At 35.9% G+C, this 18,275-nt stretch overlaps 1 pseudogene; it reads right to left on the bottom strand.

Annotated features, from left to right (window-relative positions):
• LOC141494009 (serine/threonine-protein kinase Nek10-like) overlaps positions 1–18,275 on the bottom strand; it is a 244,377-nt pseudogene that overhangs the window by 176,815 nt on the left and 49,287 nt on the right.

The following is an 18,275-nucleotide window of genomic DNA, read 5'->3' as shown; positions in this document are numbered from 1 at the left end:
AATTTGTTGTCTCTAATATTTTATTTTTTCCTCAAGGATACGATGTTTTTTCCCTCAACACATTCAATTTTGATCAATGTATAGCATCAAAACAATATAAAGTTTATCAGATTGCTTCCTGTGGGGGAAAGGGAAGCAAGGGGGAGGGGAAAATTGTAAAATTCAAAACCTTACCAAAAATGATAAGTAGAACATACTCTCGTATATAATTGGAAAACAAATAAAATATTTATATTAAAAAATCAGAAAAGTCCCACATCTTCCACAATATTCATAGTAGCACTTTTGGTAGTGGCAAAAAATTGAAAATTGAGGGGCTGCCCATCAATTGGGGAATGGCTAATTAAGTTATGGCACATGAATATCATGGAATATTATTGTTCTATAAGAAACCATAAATGGTCAGACTCTAGAGAAGCACAGAATGACTTACTGGATTTGATGCTGAGTGAAGGGAGCAGAACCAAGAGAATGTTGTACACATTAACAACAATATTATGAGATGACCAACCTCAAGGGAAGCGGCTCCTCTCAGCAGTTCAGAGATCTAGGATAATCATATTAGATTGGCTATGAACAATATTGTCTCCATTCAGAGGAAGAAAATCAAAAACAAAAAACCCTTCAGAATCTGAAGAATATTTACAAAAATTATCTTTTATGTATCTTTCCCATAATCCTAAATCCTTGTACCAAAAATGACTAACCTGTAAACATGTTTATCAAAAACATGTATATATAATATTAATCTTATCATTTACCCTGAGGGGAAGGGGGTGGGAAGGGAGGGTGGAAAGAAATTTTGTAACTTAAAAATATACATATGCAGAGGGATGAATGGATGAATTTTAAAAAATAAAATAGATGAACTTTTGGAAAAAAATATAAATATTAATTGAAAAAAAATCCTTAGAGCTCAGTCTTTCCCAGTCTCTATCTCTCCATGGAAAGGTAAAAATTCCCTTTCTGGAGTCATCCTGCTCAGAGTTTCAACTTCCCAAAGATTCAGCGTTCTGTCCATGTATGTGATTCAGGCAGTTGGTACACATGGTCAGATCTCTGTCTCCTTCATCAGGTCAGCCTGCTATAGGTCAAGGTGGTTCTTCCCAAACAGGTAAACCCATGGAAAAGGAATAAGGTTGATTTGAGAGAGGTGACCATGAATTGAGTCTCTTCCTCCTCTCTTCTCTGCCACCCCTTCCCTTTTTCTCTCTCTTCCCTTTCTTCCAATACCAGACCAACACCCTACACACAATCCAGCATCAGATGAACTGGGTCAGTGTTTGAAAGGATCAGGGAACTATATGGTCTTGTAAGTCCTTAGGACAAAAGTCCTGGCCTGGTTGGGAATTGGGAGGATACACCCTCTCAGAGAACAGGGGTAAGCAATTCCTGAGATTGTTGCCTGAGGGTATCCTTACAGAGCTGCTCATATGACAACTGTAGAATGTGAAGGGAATAGGATTTCATTTCCAATATAAAGATACACTGGAATTGTTTTCCATGGTTCTTATTAAGAACTGTGGAAGGCTGTATTCATTACACAAGAAAAGTGAAAAGAAATTGTCCCTTTGAATTAGACTCTTAGAGAAAGAAGAAAAATGAGATTTTTATTTCTTAAAGACCAAGTCTTGAAGGCAGAAGAAATAATGGACTTTAGGTAGAAAGCATTCTCTCTGATTCAGAGATTTCTCTGGAGAATATTCCAAACTCAAAGATTGGAGAGATAAAGAGAAAAACAGAAGGATAGGGCATGGGGACCCGTCACCAGGGGATGGTGGGAGAGTCTTGGGCTTAGCCTCTCGGTAGCCTCATGATACCAGTCTTCAAGAAGTGACTTTCTGGATAACAGGTTCCATGAACCCCATCCAGGAACCTGGGCTTTTAGAGGAGAACATTAAAGAACAGCCAAGGAATCCTGAGACTGTGGTCCAATGCAGGCAGGTTAGATCAGGGAATCATGAGAAGTCAAAGGGTTTGTTCTGGCAAAGTCAGTGGAATCAAATGGAAATTCCAGATGGAGGCTTTTTGCTTGAATAAAATGGGAAATTCTCAAGACTTGGCCCCATAAGTGGAATTCTCTCTACTGCCAGTTATCCAATAGAGGATGCAAGGTGGTATGCGGTGAGGATAAAAGCTTCCAAAGAGACGGAGTTATGCTCCCTCAGCAGGATGCACCACCAACTTCCTTGAGAGCTCTGGTCTCCACTTCTACCATACACCAACCCACATGGGAGCACAAGTCATATCTGCCCTGCTCAACTGTTAGGGAGAAGAAATTTCACAAGGCAGTGTTGGCACAGGATTGAGCTCTCCCAGCACCTTTGTGAAGTCACCTGCTCCGGAGCACCTTCCATCCTGACTTTAGCTTGGGGGGGGGGGGGTCTCTAAGCATCCTATTCATGGCAAGCCTGACCTAATTAATCATCTCACCAAAAACAGGTAAAACAAAAGCCAAGGGAGGAAACTTATTTTCAAATACATGCTTTTTTTTTACTATTTGTGGTTGAGCTCTGCTAAAATGCCTACCAGGCAAGAAGGCTGGTATAGAAGCTAAGCCCAAGGCTCTCCCACCATCCTCTAGTGATTGGTCCCCATGCCCCATCTTTCTGGTTTTCTCTTTATCTTTCCAATCTTAGAGTTGATAATATTCTACATAGAATGGTATAGATGAGTTGTGTTTTTATTGCTAATTTACCATCCTGTCATGATAGGAAACTGACTATTTGAGGGCAAAGATGCCCTATGCCACGACAGGCAACAGCAGGGAAGCGCATGCTCTGGAGACCTCTCTACCTGTGGGGAAGGCAATGAGTCTGCCCTAGGAGAGCCAGCCCAAGCTCCAATAGATCTATCATTGAAATGCCAAATCTTTCCCCACATCCAAGAAAGAGAAAGGAGAAACCTGTGGGGTTTGGGGGGATAAAGGAACAATGGCAACAGTGACAAAGAAAGAAAACACTCTTGCAACATGGATCCCTCTTGAATAGGCCAAGTCTGAAATATGCCATATTCAGTGTCCAAAGGGGAAGCTCTTGGTTTATTTGGAAATGAGATGTGATGTTCCAGATTCTGGAACATAGTTCATTGGGGACCCCAGGAAGTGAGCAGGTTGATGTAAATCACACACAATGACTGAACCCTGACCAGAGCACTAGACAACATAAAAACAATGGCTCCCATCAACAGATCATGCATTCCATTTCAAAGAACATAATTTGTAAGATTCTTTTGATCTATATTTTAGAAAGTTATATGAACCAAGTATATCCCAATGCAAAATTACAATACACAATGCCATTCTTATCAAAGGAAAATGAAATTCCTACTACTGCCATAAGAACATGAATTTTTCTTTCATTTTTATTAGAATGTTATAGATGTATTTGTGCAGATACAGCACCAATGATGACTGGCTAATCTACTAATTCTCACTTCTTTCCCTTTTCAGAAGGTGGTACATAAAGATGAAAAAAAGATCTTACCTTAGACAAGTTGTCAATCCCATCTTTTTGAGCTATTGACTATCAAAGGAGGAGCTTTGGGTCAGCTGACTGGGAATTTAAAAATAGCTAGGAAAAAATCTTTTAGTTTTCTGTCACGTAATCCATGTAAGCACAATGTTCGATCTGATCCAAGACTCTACTGTTTCTCCCTCATTGACCATGACCCCACTGGCACCAGAGAATTTTTGCAAACTCTCTTCGCTATGGTCACTTGAAGACCATGCCAAATGGCAAGATTGGATCAAATGACTTATTAGATCCTTCTATTTCTATGTGACCCACTTCAGACAAACTCACAGAACTTGGTGGACATGACTCTTTAAACTTGGGGGGAGGGGGAATGTACACAGTTTTATGTGAAGGTATCTAAATCTCTTTGTAACTCTCAAATCTTAAGCTTCAAAATGTCCTACTTCCTTGTCTCCACAGACTATTCTTATGGTAGACAGTGCTCCCTCCATAAGAGCTGTTATCAATGAGGGACACTACACAGGTCTGATGACTCATAGTTCAACATATTTTTTTCACTGTATTATCTCACTAACATTACTGATAAAGATCATTCTCTAGGATAATTTGGGGGGGGGTTTTTTTTTACTTAGTCATTAGAAATTTGGGTGGTGGGAGAAAAAAACAAGAGTTATCAAATGGTGAGTATGAAAGGAAGGCTGAAGTGCACCAGGTATCCCCCTTCTGAGTAAATCTATAATGTAAGTTGATGAGTATGATTTTGACTTGTCAGGGAGAAAGGTTTGGGAGCCAGAATCTGTTGTTTTCTGTCTTTTTGAAGGTTACACCCAAGTATCTGTGTCAGACCCCAAGTATATATCCTAGTAATAGACATTGAAAGAAAAAACTTACAGGGGCGGTTAGGTGGCACAGTGGATAGAGCACTGGCCCTGGAGTCAGGAGTACCTGAGTTCAAATCCAGCCTCAGACACTTAATAATAATTACTGAGCTGTGTGGTTTTGGGCAAGTCACCTAACCCCATTGCCTAGCAAAAAACCTAAAAAGAACTTACAAAAACCCTTCTAAGAATGTATGTGCAATTCTCCAAGTTACTTATTCCTACAATATTACTGAGCCAATGATTCTGCAACAGCTTCTGACTCTCTTGGCTCTATTAAGGACAATTCAGGCCTTTTTAATTTTTCTAAGGCTATAGTGTTTTTGTCACCCACCTCAAGCACATTTTTTTCTCATTCGTTTTAAAATTATTCTGCATTTTTCTTTCTCTCTCATCACATAGAAAATAAAACATCTAGCGCAGGGTGAGAGTGGAAAAGCATGATATGATCGCCCTCTCGTGGTCATATGATTTAATAAGCCCATGACATTTTTCCCTTGAGAAGTGTTCAATTTTATTTGGCGCTAACAAACCTGAAATTCACCAACTTTTAAAAACTGCATTTATTTGAAAAACAAGTGAATTTTAATATAACAAATCTGAAATCAATAATATCAAAGATACTACAATTAATGTTAAATGATAGCAACAAATGTATCTCAGCTAAAATCTCCATAACATGTGACCTTGGGCAAGTCACTTAATCCCAATGCCTTGCAAAAAACAAATGAAATAAAATAAAATATCCATAACATGTACACAAATGTTTGATAAAAGGAACACTTTCTGATGTTCTAGTCTGTAGTGAGAGTCTAAAATCACTTTATTTAGAATCCAGGAAAAGGGGGTGGCTAGGTGGCACAATGGTTAGAGCACTGGCCCTAGAGTAAGGAGTACCTGAGTTCAAATCCGACCTCAGACACTTAATAATTACCTAGCTGTGTGCCCTTGGGCAAGCCGATTAACCCCATTGCCTTGCAAAAACCTAAAAAAAAAAATAAAAGTTTGGGTCCCATCTTTGGCACTTCCTACCTTGGTCATAGGGATTTCCCTGTAATAGTCTCAGTTATGCATATATGCAAATATATATTTGCATATATGCATATAATATAACTCTATTATTATCTAAATTTGCACTGGCTAGGCCCTAAGAATGACTCCCCAAAATGTGAATTAAGTTGAAAAGCACCAAAGGTCCTGTGACCACGGCAACAGCAATGCTACTATTGTCTGCCCTGATAATCCAACTATATTTCATGAGGTTCCAATGCCATACATTCTTTCTCATTTGTATCAATTTGTTAAGTTTATCAACTTCACAACACACTTTTTAGATTGGTACTCTTTAGAACTTAACAAGGACTTAAATGAGGAAGGGGGAAGATTGTTGGGGTTGGGTTTAAGTCATGGGCTGGATAAAGACAGCTAAACAATGAAGATTATTTTTGGAACTGAAGAAGAAAGGGAAAACATTATATTGAATGAGCTGGGCTCTCAACCTATGGAAGCAACAGGTAAGCGGAGAGACCACTATAAACTATTTTGGTCAACAGGAGATTCCTGAGGGCAACAACAGTTATTTCATGGGCCCCACATATGGGTCTCATTCTCTGGGGGTACATTTGTCAAGTCTGACTACTCAATCCAGGACGATATCAAAAAATTCTCCTCCAAAGAATCTCAAAATTTGTACTTACTAATGGTCACTTTGTCCTTATCCCTCAACATGATATTGTTTAGTGTAAGGTCTCAATGGACAATTCTCTTTTCTTTATGCAAGTAGATGAGCCAGGCGCAGCTTGAAACAAAAAAAAATAGAAATGAGTTTATTTTTCCAGATATAAATACAGACAGAAAGACAAATGTAGACATGGAGATGCAAATGGAGAGGCAGAGGCAAAAGCAAGGAAAAGATCAGATGTTTATATAGATATGGATAGGTTAAACAAGAATAGATACAGACATAGATAAAGACCTAGACTCAAAGAAAGAGATGAGACAGGCAATGACAAAATAGAGAGATAAGGTCAAAGGTGATAGAGATAGAAATAAAGACAAAGAAGACAGAAACAAAGACAAAGATTATAGAGATAGCAATAAAGACAAAAGTGATAGAAATATAGATAATGACAAAATATAGAGGTAAAGATAAAGATGATAGATACAGAAGATAAAGACAGAAATAAAGACAAATCATGTAGAGAGTGAGAAAATGATTATAGATTATAGAGAAAGACAAAGATGATAGAAATAGAGATATTGATAAAATACAGAGATAGGGACAAAGAAGACAGAAACAAAGACAAAGAATATAGAGATAACAATAAAGCCAAAGATGATAGAAATATAGACAATGACAAAATACAGAGATAGGGACAAAAATGATAGACTATCAGATACACAGAGAAGACAGAGATGGACATAAAGACAAATAACAGAGATAGAGATAGAGAAAAATGATAGAGATTAAAATAAAAATGATAGAAATAAAGACAATGACAGATAAAGACAGAGCTGTCAGAGATAGAGACAAAGATGATGAAGACAGAGACAAAGACAAAGAAGACAGAGATGAGAAAAAAAAGAAAAATATGATAAAGAGATTCAGATAGAATCAACAATGATTATAACCTGCATATGTCTCCAAGGAATGGATACAAAAGAATTATGTCATTTTGTGTCTTTGTGAACAAATATATTGAATGTGACTCTTTACTTGTATAACTATATTCCATATCCTCTTTTCAGGAAAATGGTGCTGTTTCTCTTTCAGAAACAAGAGGTATGAGTTCTATGAGTTCCATAACTATGCACAACCTGTCATCTATACACAAAAGGATGAAAAGGCAACAGAATTCAATACAGACAATAATCTACATAATACCTAGCTCCAGGCACAGTGCTACATTATGCCTGTAACAGGCATAAATAATGATTGAAATGGTGAAATATGAAACTATGAATATGAATATAAATATTAAATAAAATATACTATCATTGTGAATTAAAATATTTTATTGTTCCAACTCCCTACTATAAATCAATATCCCATGGTTTTGTTGTTTATTGCTATTAACATGTTCATTAACAACAAAAATAATGATCACATACTTACTTTCACGGAAATTTTTATAGAAGCATACAACATTAGGATACTAGAGCTTAAAGAAAAATGAAAAATGAGTGCTTCAAGTGAAGATGGCAGAGAGAAGCAATTCACTTTCTTGAACTCTTCTGGCTTTCATTCAGAATTACATGAACCAAGTCACTTTTACAGAATTTGGATCCACAAAACTCAGAGAAGAACCTTGGAGAACATCTACCAACAAGGTCTATCCCAGGGGAGTGTGAACAAGCCAGGGTCATAGAACAGAGAGCCAACCCAGAGGTAGCATGGCGAACCTGAGGACTAACATTAGAACAACCATGGAAACATTTGCTATATGTGCAGCAGTGGGCAGAGTTCCAGTGTGGAAGCATTTACTGAATTTAATGTGTGGCGTAGGATAGCTCCAGTCTAGCTGACATTGATCCAGTTAGCTTGGCTGATCAGAAGACCAGGATTGGGAGATCCCATGTTTCTATTTGAGTCCCCTCCAACCCCATTACTGTAGGAAAATGTGATTCTCCCCTGAAGAAACATAGTAACAGCCCCTTCCAGCACCCCCCAAGCTCAGGTGTGGGCAGCAGATCTCCCCAGTGCTGATTGAGGATTAAGGAGATTAATTATATACAACAAGTGCCTACCCTCCAGCCCCCACTCCAACCCCCCAACCTGGGGAGTGGGCCACTAATCAAGTTCACAGACACTCCAGAGGCAGTGTCTAATATCCCCTGCAAACCAGTCCACTTGGAGGTACTAAAGGATTTCAGCCCCAAAGATCTTTGAAACTGCCCCTCCCCCATTGCAAGATGCTAGGAAAAAGAAGATAAGCCAGCAGAAAGGGGGATGCACTAAAAGTTACCTTGAAGAGGAGAATCATAACTTAGAGAAAACTAGAACTTCAGAGGAGAACATGAACTAGTTGCCAGCCCAGAAAGACTTCTTAGGAGAGATCAGGAAGGAGTTTAGAAATCAATTGGAAAAAATGGGGAAGGAAACACAAGAGAAAGTTAAGACTTGGCAAGAGAAAAATATCATCTTGCAACAAGAAAATGAAAATACAATTGGACAAGTGCAAAAAGAAAATAATTCTCTCAAAATCACATTTGGGCAAATGGAAAACTCCTTCAAAACTAGAACGGACCAATTGGAAACGGATTTACAAATGGTAAATGAAGAAAATTCTTCTCTAAATAAAAGATTGGAAACTGTAAACAAATGACTTCATGAGGCAACAGGAATCTGTTAAACAAAACCAAAAAAATCAAAAAAGAAGAAAATGTAAAATACCTCATTGGCAAATCAAATGACTTGGGAGAATAGATCCAAGAGAAACAACTTAAAAACAACTTAAGAATCATTGGGCTTCTTGAAAATATTGAGGAGAAAAAATAAGCAAGCCTGGAATCCATATTTCCATCCTGAAAGAGAATTGCCTAGATATCATGGAACCAGAGGGCAAAATAGTTTTTTTTACAGAATAAACCGATCCCCTCCTGAAAGGCATCCCAAAATCAAAATATCAAGGAATATTGTACACAAATAGAAGAATTATCAGATAAAAGAGAAAATCCTGCTAGCATCAAGAAAGTAACTACTTAAATACCAAGGAAGCAGAGTAAGGACCACACAGGATCTGCCTGCATCAACATTAAGGGATCAAAGGGCTTGGAATTTGATATTCAAAAGAGCAAAGGATCTTAGAATGCAACCAAGAATTCACTATCTGGCAAAACTGGTCATTCTCTTCCAGGAGAAAAGACAGACATTTAAAAAAATAAGAGACTTCCAACTTTTCTTGAAGGAAAGACCAGAGCTAAATAGAAAATTTGAACTTCAAATAAAAGATTCAAGAAATACTTGAAGAGGTAAAAGAGGGGGGAAATGGCTCTCCAATAAGATGAAACAGGGTATATACTACCTGGGAGAGAGCTTCTCATAACTCTTGAGAATTGTAATTTTGTTAGAATGAATATATTTAGCCAGAAGTATGGAAACTCCTGACTTATCCATGACTCTGATAGAATGATTTAAAAATAATATCTCTTTAAAAATGAGCACAGTGAGGAGATGGTAAAATGGAGGAGACTTAATGGAGTAAATTATATTACATGAAGAAGTACAAAGGACTTATAACAATAGAGGGAAAGAAGGGAGGATGTGAGAACCATCTGAACCTCATTCTCATCAGATTTGGCTCAAAGATTTACAAACACACACTTAGTCAAGTAATACTTACCTTTCAAGTATTAATAGGGAAAAGGGAGAAGGGGGAGAAAAAGACAAAATGACAGAAGGAATGGGAAAAAGAAGGGGCAAAGGGGAAGGGGAGAGAAAGAGGAGGGGTAGATTTAAGGAGGCAACACATTGAAGGAGGTGACATTCAGAAGTAAAATACTGGGGAATATGAATATGGTGAAAATGGGGGAAAATAAAAAGGGAGGGAAGGTAGCATGGAGGGCAAAAAAAAAGTAATTATAACTTTGAATGTGAATGGGATGAACTCTTGAATAAAATGTAAGTGAATAGCAGATTGGATTAAAAAGCAAAACCCAACAATATGTTGCTTACAAGAAGCTCATTTGAAGCAGAGAGAACCATAAAGAGTAAAGGTAAAAGACTGGAGCAGAATATATTTTGCTTTAACTGAAGTGAAAGCTGAAGCTGAAGTGAAAAAGGCAGGGGTAGCAATACTTATCTCAAATAAAGTAGGTCCAGAAATAGATATCATTAAAATAAATGAGGAAGGAAACTATATTCTTCTAAAAGGCAACATAGCCAATGAAGCAATTTCAATACTAAATATGTATGCACCAAGTAGTATAACATTCAAATTATTAGAGAACTTGAATGAATTGCAGGAAAACATAGGAAGTAAAACTACTGGTGAGAGACCTTAGTCTCCCTCTCTCAGAATTAGGAAAATCAAATGATAATGTAAACAAGAAGGAAATTAAAGAGGTAACTGTAATGTTAGAAAACAAACCAAGACATAATAGACCTTTGGAGAAAATTGGCCAGGTATAAAAAGGAATATAATTATTTTTTTCAGTATATTGTACCTAATCAAAAATTGGCCATGTGCTGATGTATAAAAACCTCATTATCAAGTGCAGAAAGGCAGAAATAGTGAATACTTCCTTCTCAGACATAAAACAATAAAAATCACATGCAATAATGGGCCATGGAGAGATAGTCCTAAAACTAACTGGAAACTAAATAACCTCATTTTAAAGAATGAGTGGATCAGACAAGAAAATATAGATAGAATAAATGATTTTATCCTTGACAATGACAATAATGAGAGAACATAGCAAAACTTATGGGATACAGCCAAAGCAGTTATTAGGATATATTAGATAAATTAGATCTCTAAATGCTTACATAATAAAATAGAAAAGAAGATGAAATAAAAGAATTAAGCCCACACCTAAAAGAAATTAGAGAAAGAACAAATTAAAAATCTCCAATTAAATACCAAATTAGAAATTCTAACAATCAAAGGATAAATTAATAAAATTAAAATAAAAATATTGAACTATTAAAGAAAATCAAGAGTTGGTTTTATAAAAAACAATAAAATAAACCTTTGGTTAATTTGATTTAAAAAAAGAAAGAAGGAAACCAAATTACTAGTATCATGAATGAAAAGGTGAACTCACCACCAATGAGAAGGAAGTTAAATAATGATTCAGAACTATTTTTCTCAACTGTATGCCAATAAATTTTATGACCCAAGTGGAAAGGATGAATGTTTCCAAAAATATAAGTTGCCCAGGTTAAATGAAGAGGAAATTAAATACCTAAATAAGATTATCCAAGAAAACAAAATTCAACAAGAAATCAGTTAATTCCCTAAGAGAGCCAGATGAATTCACAAGTGAATTCTATCAAACACTCAAGGAACAATTGGTTCCAATTCTAGATAAACTCTTTGGAAAAAATAGGTGAAGGTGGATCTCTGTCTAATTCCTTCTATGACACCAAAATGGTGCTGATACCCAAACCAGGAAGAGTCAAAACAGAGAAAGCAAATTATAGACTATTTTTGTAATGAATATGGATGTAAAAACATTAAATAAAATCTTAGCAATTCAATTACAGTAAGTTATCGCTAGGATAATACACTATGACCAAGCAGGATTTATCCCAAGATTGCAGGGTTTGTTCAATATTAGGAAAACTGTTAGTAAAATTAACTGTATCAATACCAAACCTATCAGAAATCATATGATTATCTCAATAAATGCTGAAAAAGGTTTTGACAAAATACAGCACCTATTCATACTACTAGAGAGTGTAGGAATAAATTGATTGTTCCTTAGAATGATTAGCAGTATCTATCTGAACCCATCAACAAGCATTATTATATTCAATGGGGATAAGCTAGAGTCATTCCCAACAAAATCAGGGATGAAACAAGGAAGCCTGTTATAACGATTACTATTCAATATTGTGCTAGAAATGTTAGCTTCAGCAATAAAAGATGAAAAAGAAATTGAAGGAATTAGAATAGGGAAGGAAGAAACAAAACTCTCACTCTTTGCAGATGAGATGATGGTATGCTTAGAGAACCCTAAAAATCATCTTTAAAAAATTACTAGAACAAGTTAGCAGCTTTAGCAAAGTCACAGTATATAAAAATAAACCCACATAAAAACTCAGCATTTCTATATATTACCAGCAAGATATAGCAGCAAAAACTAGAAATAGAAATCCCATTTAAAGTAATTTCAGACAATATAAAATACTTGAGAGTCTACCTGCCTAGGCAAACTCAGAAAATTCATGAAAATCTATAAAATTCTTTTCACACAAATAAAGTCAGATTTAAAAAACTAGATAAATATCAGCTGCTAATGGCTAGGCTGAGCTAATGTAAGAAAAATGACAATTCTACCTAAATTAAACTACTTATTTTGTGCCTTACCAATCAAACTTCAAAAAAAATTACTTTAATGAGCTAGAGGAAAATGTAACTAAATTCATATTGAGAAAATAAAAGTCAAGAATATCAAGGGATTTAATTTTTAAAAAGTGCAAAACAAGGTAACTTAGTTTTACCAGACCTAAAATTATATTATAAAGCATCAGTCATCAAAACTGTCTAACAAATAGAGAGGTGGGGGCAGGTAGGTGGCACATTGGATAGAGCACTGGCCCTGGAGTCAGGAGTACCTGAGTTCAAATCTGACCTCAGACACTTAATGACTTAGCTGTGTGGCCTTGGGCAAGCCACTTAACCCCATTTGCCTTGCAAAAACCAAAAAAACAAAAAAACAAAAAAAAAAAAAGAAATAGAGTGGTGGATCAGTGGAATAAACTGGATGTAAAAGAGATAGCAGGTAATGATAACTTGAATTTGATAAATCCAAAGAGTCAGCTTCTGGAATGAGAACTTACTCACCGATAAAAACTGTGAGGAAAATTGGAATAGTATGGCAGAAACTTGGATTAGACCAATATCTCACACCCTATATGAAGATAAGATCAAAAGGGATACAGGATTAAGGCATAAAAGATAATATTATAAGCAAACCAGAAAAAACAAGGAATAGTTTACCTTTCAGATCTATGGAACCCAGAGCAGTTTATCACCAAGAAAGAGCTGGTGGACATCATTAAAAACAAAATGCATAATTTTGATTACATTAAGCTTTTGCACAAACTAAACTACTATAACCAAGATCAAAAGAAATGTAGCAAATTGGGAAATGATTTTTACAACTAGTATTTCCTATAAAGGACTCATTTGTAAAATATAGAGAAAATTCAGTCAAATTTATTTTAAAAATTAAGCCATTCCCCAATTGACAAAAGGTCAAAGGATATGCAGAGACAACGTACAGATGAGGAAATCAAAACGATCCATAATCATGTGAAAAATTCCGCTAAATCATTACTGATTAGAGAAATGCAAATTAAAGCATCTCTGAGGTACTACTGCACATCTCTCAGACTGGCCAATATGACCAGAAAACAATGATAGATTTTGGAATCTATCTATCTATGTGGGAATCTTGAGAAACTAATGCATTGTTGGTGGAGCTGTGAACTGAACCAACCTTCCTGGAGAGCAGTTTGAAATATGCACAAAGGGCAACAAAAATGTGCACACCCTTTGATCCAGCAATACCTCTACTGAATCTATACACTGAAGAGATCGTGAAAAAAAGGGTAAAAACATCACTTGTACAACAATATTTATAGCAGCTCTGTTTATGGTGGTAAAGAATTGGAAATTAAGGGGATGGCCATAAATTGGGGGATGGTTGAACAAATTTTGGAATATGTATGTTATAGAACACTATTGTTCTCTTAGAAATCAGAAGGGATGGGATTTTAGAGAAGCCTGGAAAAACTTGCATGAATTCATGCTGAGTGAGATGAACAGACTCAGAAGAACATTATATAACCTAACAGCAACATGGGGGTGATGATCAACCTTAACAGACTTGCTCACTTCCATCAGTGCAATAATCAGAGACAATTTTATGGTATCTGTGATGGAGGATACCATCTGTATCAAGAGAAAGAACTGTGGAATTTAAACAAAGACCAACAATCATTACTTTCAATTTTTTTTAAAAAAAAGTTGCTTTTATGTCCTATATTATTTTGCTATCTCTAATATTTTATTTCTTCCTCAAGGAAGTTTTTTTTTCTCTCCATCCATTCAATTTTGATGAATATATAGCATGGAAACAATGTAAATATTATGAGACTGACTGCTGTTGGGGGGTTTAGGGCGGGGAAGAATGGGGTATAAAATTTTAAAATTTAAAACCTTACAAAAATGATTGATAGAAACTACTATTGTTTATTATCTGAAAACAAATAAAATATTTACATAATAAAAGAAAAATGAAAAATATGTGAGAGGATGGGTTAAAAAAATTTGAAAACATTTCATTTTAGCTAGGCTTCAAAGTGAAAAATAAGAGATTTAAAATATTTTACAAGTTGTAAAGTGTCACTGAAATTATCATGATTCTTTTTGTTTATGCCATATTCAATAAAAATAGTATCTCAGTATAGTGATCTCCTAAAATATAATCTTTAAAAGAAATCCAACTATACTGTTTAGATAATCACTTAATCATATAAAATTTAAAAAACATACAATTTAGAGAGAACTTAAATTAATCCTCTGAAGGCTTTATTTTAAATTTGAATTTGGAACATTTTAAATTCCCAAATTATCTTTCCTACACTTTAGCAAATCCAAGTTTCTATATTCCTCAAAAAAAAATACAAAACTAAAATTCTGAGATCCCACCCAAAATTAGTTATAAAAAACTAGATTAACTTCAGTTGTTTGAGAAGTTATATGGAAGCTAGGCAATCAGTCAATCGGACTGCTAAACATTTACTAGCTGAGTGATCCTGGGCAAGTCTTTTAACCTGCTTGCCTCAGTTTTCTCATCTGTAAAATGAACTGGAGAAAGAAATGACAAGTTTCTTTGGCAGGAAAGCCCCAAATAAGAGTCCCACAAAGAGTCAAACAGGACTGAAATGAGGGAACAATAACAAAAAGGTAAATGAATTCTATGTTGGTAATAATGCCCATGTTCATCACAACTTATCAACCACTTACATTTTTCATGTTTATTCCTTCTCACAGCAAACTGGACCAATCCCTTTAAGGACCTTTGTTCCAATTACTTACTTCTCCCTGTTCTAAGGGACTTGCATTTTCATACCTCCTTTCTAAATTCTTCTCTCATCTAACTCTCTCTCTTTCCCAGGGATCCTCCATGTCCCCTTCCTTACTATTGAGTTCGTAAGTTAACAGGCTATGAATCTGCAGTCCCAGGTTGCAGTCAGATGGATGCTACTGATGAAGTCTTCTGAGGGAAACCTTTTTCTCCAAGTCTCTCCAGGTAGCAAGTAGTTAGAACTGTTGAGGAAGCCTGTGGCATGGTCAGGTGACCTCAACCAGGACTGTACTGTAATGACATCCATCCACAAAGTAGATTCATTCTATACTGGAGGGGACCATCATGCGGTACCAACAAATGAACCATCTCTGTTTAATGGCATGACATTGAGCAGGTTGTGACCTTGCTCAGTTGTACATTTGAAATCCAGAGCTTAATCTGGTGCAGTTTGCTATTATTTAGTCATTTCCCAGTCAAGCCTATCCTTTGGGTCCCCACTGTGGGGCTTTCTCGTAGAAATACCAGGGTAGTGTGCCACTTCCTTCTCCAGCTCAGGGTAGAGTGACTTGTCTAGGGTCATCCATCAAGGAAGTATCTGAGACTGGATCTGAACTTAGGAAGGTAAGAAATCCTGACTCTGCCCCGCCCCCAGCTGCCTGAGCTCACAACAGGCCCTTGATAACTAGCTGATCCACTGACAGGGTCTATGCATATCTGAATACTAAAAAGTAATGATAATGATCATACCCGAGAGAAAACATCTTAGAGCCATGCTCTACAAATACAAAAATCAGAGCGACTGGTAAAAAGAGCCTGTGCCCCAGATCCCAAGGAACAATCAATTCCATTATATTTTTTTCCAACATTTAGTCCTATGCATTTCCTTCCACCTTCCCTTCCTAGGCCCTTCCCCTCAGCAGCAAAAGGTTATTTTCATAAATATGTTTATAGATTCATCATTTTCAGTATGGGGAATTAGGATTAAGGGAAAGAGGTACATAAAATATAATTTTAAGGAAGTGTTCATCAGTGTCTGAAGTTATTTTTTTATTATTTGTATTGTTTTTCTTCCTCTGGGTGGGGAATTACATTGCCCATAGCTGGTCTAATAGGGTTTTCCTAGTTCTTTGAGCTGCTGAGAGAAGCTGCTTTCATCAAGACTGAACATCTCAAAATGATGTTGTTAATGTGTATATTGTTCTCTTGGTTCTACTACCTTTGCTCAGCCTCACATCATTCCATGCATCTCCAGAGTTCGACGATTTATGGTTTCTTACGTAAAAATAATATCCCATAGTACTGTAGCTTGTTTATCCATTCCCGAATTGATGGGCACTCCCTCAATTTCCAATTCTTTGCCACTACAAAAAGAGCTGCTATGAATATTTTGGAACATGTGGGACTTTAACCATTTTTTATGATTTCTTCTGGATAGAGGCCTAGAATTCAAATTCCTGGGTCAAAGAGAATGAACATTTTCACTACTCTTTGGGCATAGTTCCATATTGTTCTCCAGAATGGTTGGCTCCATTCATGCATCAATGTCCCAATCCTCCCACAACCTCTCCAACATTGATCATTTTCCCTTTTTCTCATATTGGCCAAAATGATAGGTGTGAGTTGACATTGCATAATCATTTTAATTAACATTTCTCTAGTCAATAATTATTTGGAAAATTTTTATATGATTATGTATAGTTTGAATTACATCATTTGAAAACTCTCTATTCATATCTTTTGAGCATTTATCAATTCGGGTATCACTTTTAACCTTATAAATTTGATGACTTTTATCAGAACTCCTAGTTGTGATGATTGTTTCCCAGCTTTCTTCTTTCCTTTTAGTTTTGGTAGCACTGAATTTTTAACACAATTTTTTTCAAAATCATTCTATCAGCATCAGGAACAAATCACGAGTCTCCATTACTTCTGCTCAAGTATATTCTCTCTAAGAAAGTTACAATTCTCAATAGTTATGAGAATCTTTCTCCCAGGTAGGGATATAGACAATTTCATCTTATTGGATAGCAGTATTTTTTTCTTTATCCTTTCTTTTTACCTTTTCAAGTGTCTTGAGTCACCTGTTTGAAGTGCAAATTGTCTATTTAGCTCTGGTCTTTTTATCAGGAAAAGTTGGAAGTCACCTATTTCATTAAATGTCCATCTTTTCCCCTGGAAGAAAGGGCTCAGTTTTGCTCGATAGTGAATTCTAGGCTGCATTCCAAGCTCCCTTGCTCTTTGGAATATTTTATTCCAGGCCCTTCAATCCCTTAATGTTGATGCAGCGATGTCCTATGTAATCCATACTGTGATTCCTTGGTATCTAAATTCTTTCTTTTTGCTTGTAGAATTTTCCCTTTTTACTGATAATTCTGGAATTTGACTACGATAGTCCTTGGTGTTTTCATTTTGGGATCCCTTTCTGGATGTGATTTATGTATTCTTTCAATAACTATTTTGCTCTCTGGTTCCATGATATCAGGGCAATGTTCCATCACTAAATCTGTAATGTTGAGTCCAGGATTGTTTCTCCTCAGTGTTTTCAGGAAGCCAAATGATTCTTAAGTTGTCTCTCCTGGATCTATTCTTGATGTCACTGGTTTTGCTGTTGAGGTATTTTACATTGTCTTCTATTTTTTCAATTTTTAAAATTTTATTTGACAGATTCTTGTCTCATGAAGTCATTAGTTTTGAAAGATTCCATTATTGTTTTTAGAAAAGAATATTCTTCATTTAACTTTTGCAACTCCTTTTTCAATTGGTCAATTCTATTTTTGAAGGAATTTTCTATTTGTCCAATTGTATTTGGTTTTTAGAGAGTTTTTTTTGCATTTGTCCAATTATATTTTCCAAGGATTTATTTTCTTGTTGAGAGATATTAATGTTTTTCTTGCAAAGTGTTATTTTTCTCTTGAGGTTCTTTTCCCATTTTTTCCAGTTGATTATTAAATTCCTGGGCTGGAGACCAAATAATATTCTTCTCAGAAGATCTAGATCTCTCTGAGTTAGGGTCTTTGTCTTCAAGACCACCCCTTTCTGCTGACTTTTCTTCATTTTCCTAAGATCTTGTGTTGGGGGAGGGGTTGGTTCACAGATCTTTGGTGCTGAAATTCTTAGAGTCTTTGTTCACTGAATTTAGTAACACCAAGAGGCCCGC

This window comes from Macrotis lagotis, chromosome 7, assembly GCF_037893015.1.
Source record: "Macrotis lagotis isolate mMagLag1 chromosome 7, bilby.v1.9.chrom.fasta, whole genome shotgun sequence".
Taxonomy (NCBI): domain Eukaryota; kingdom Metazoa; phylum Chordata; class Mammalia; order Peramelemorphia; family Peramelidae; genus Macrotis; species Macrotis lagotis.
This window is presented reverse-complemented; position numbering and strand designations above follow the sequence as displayed.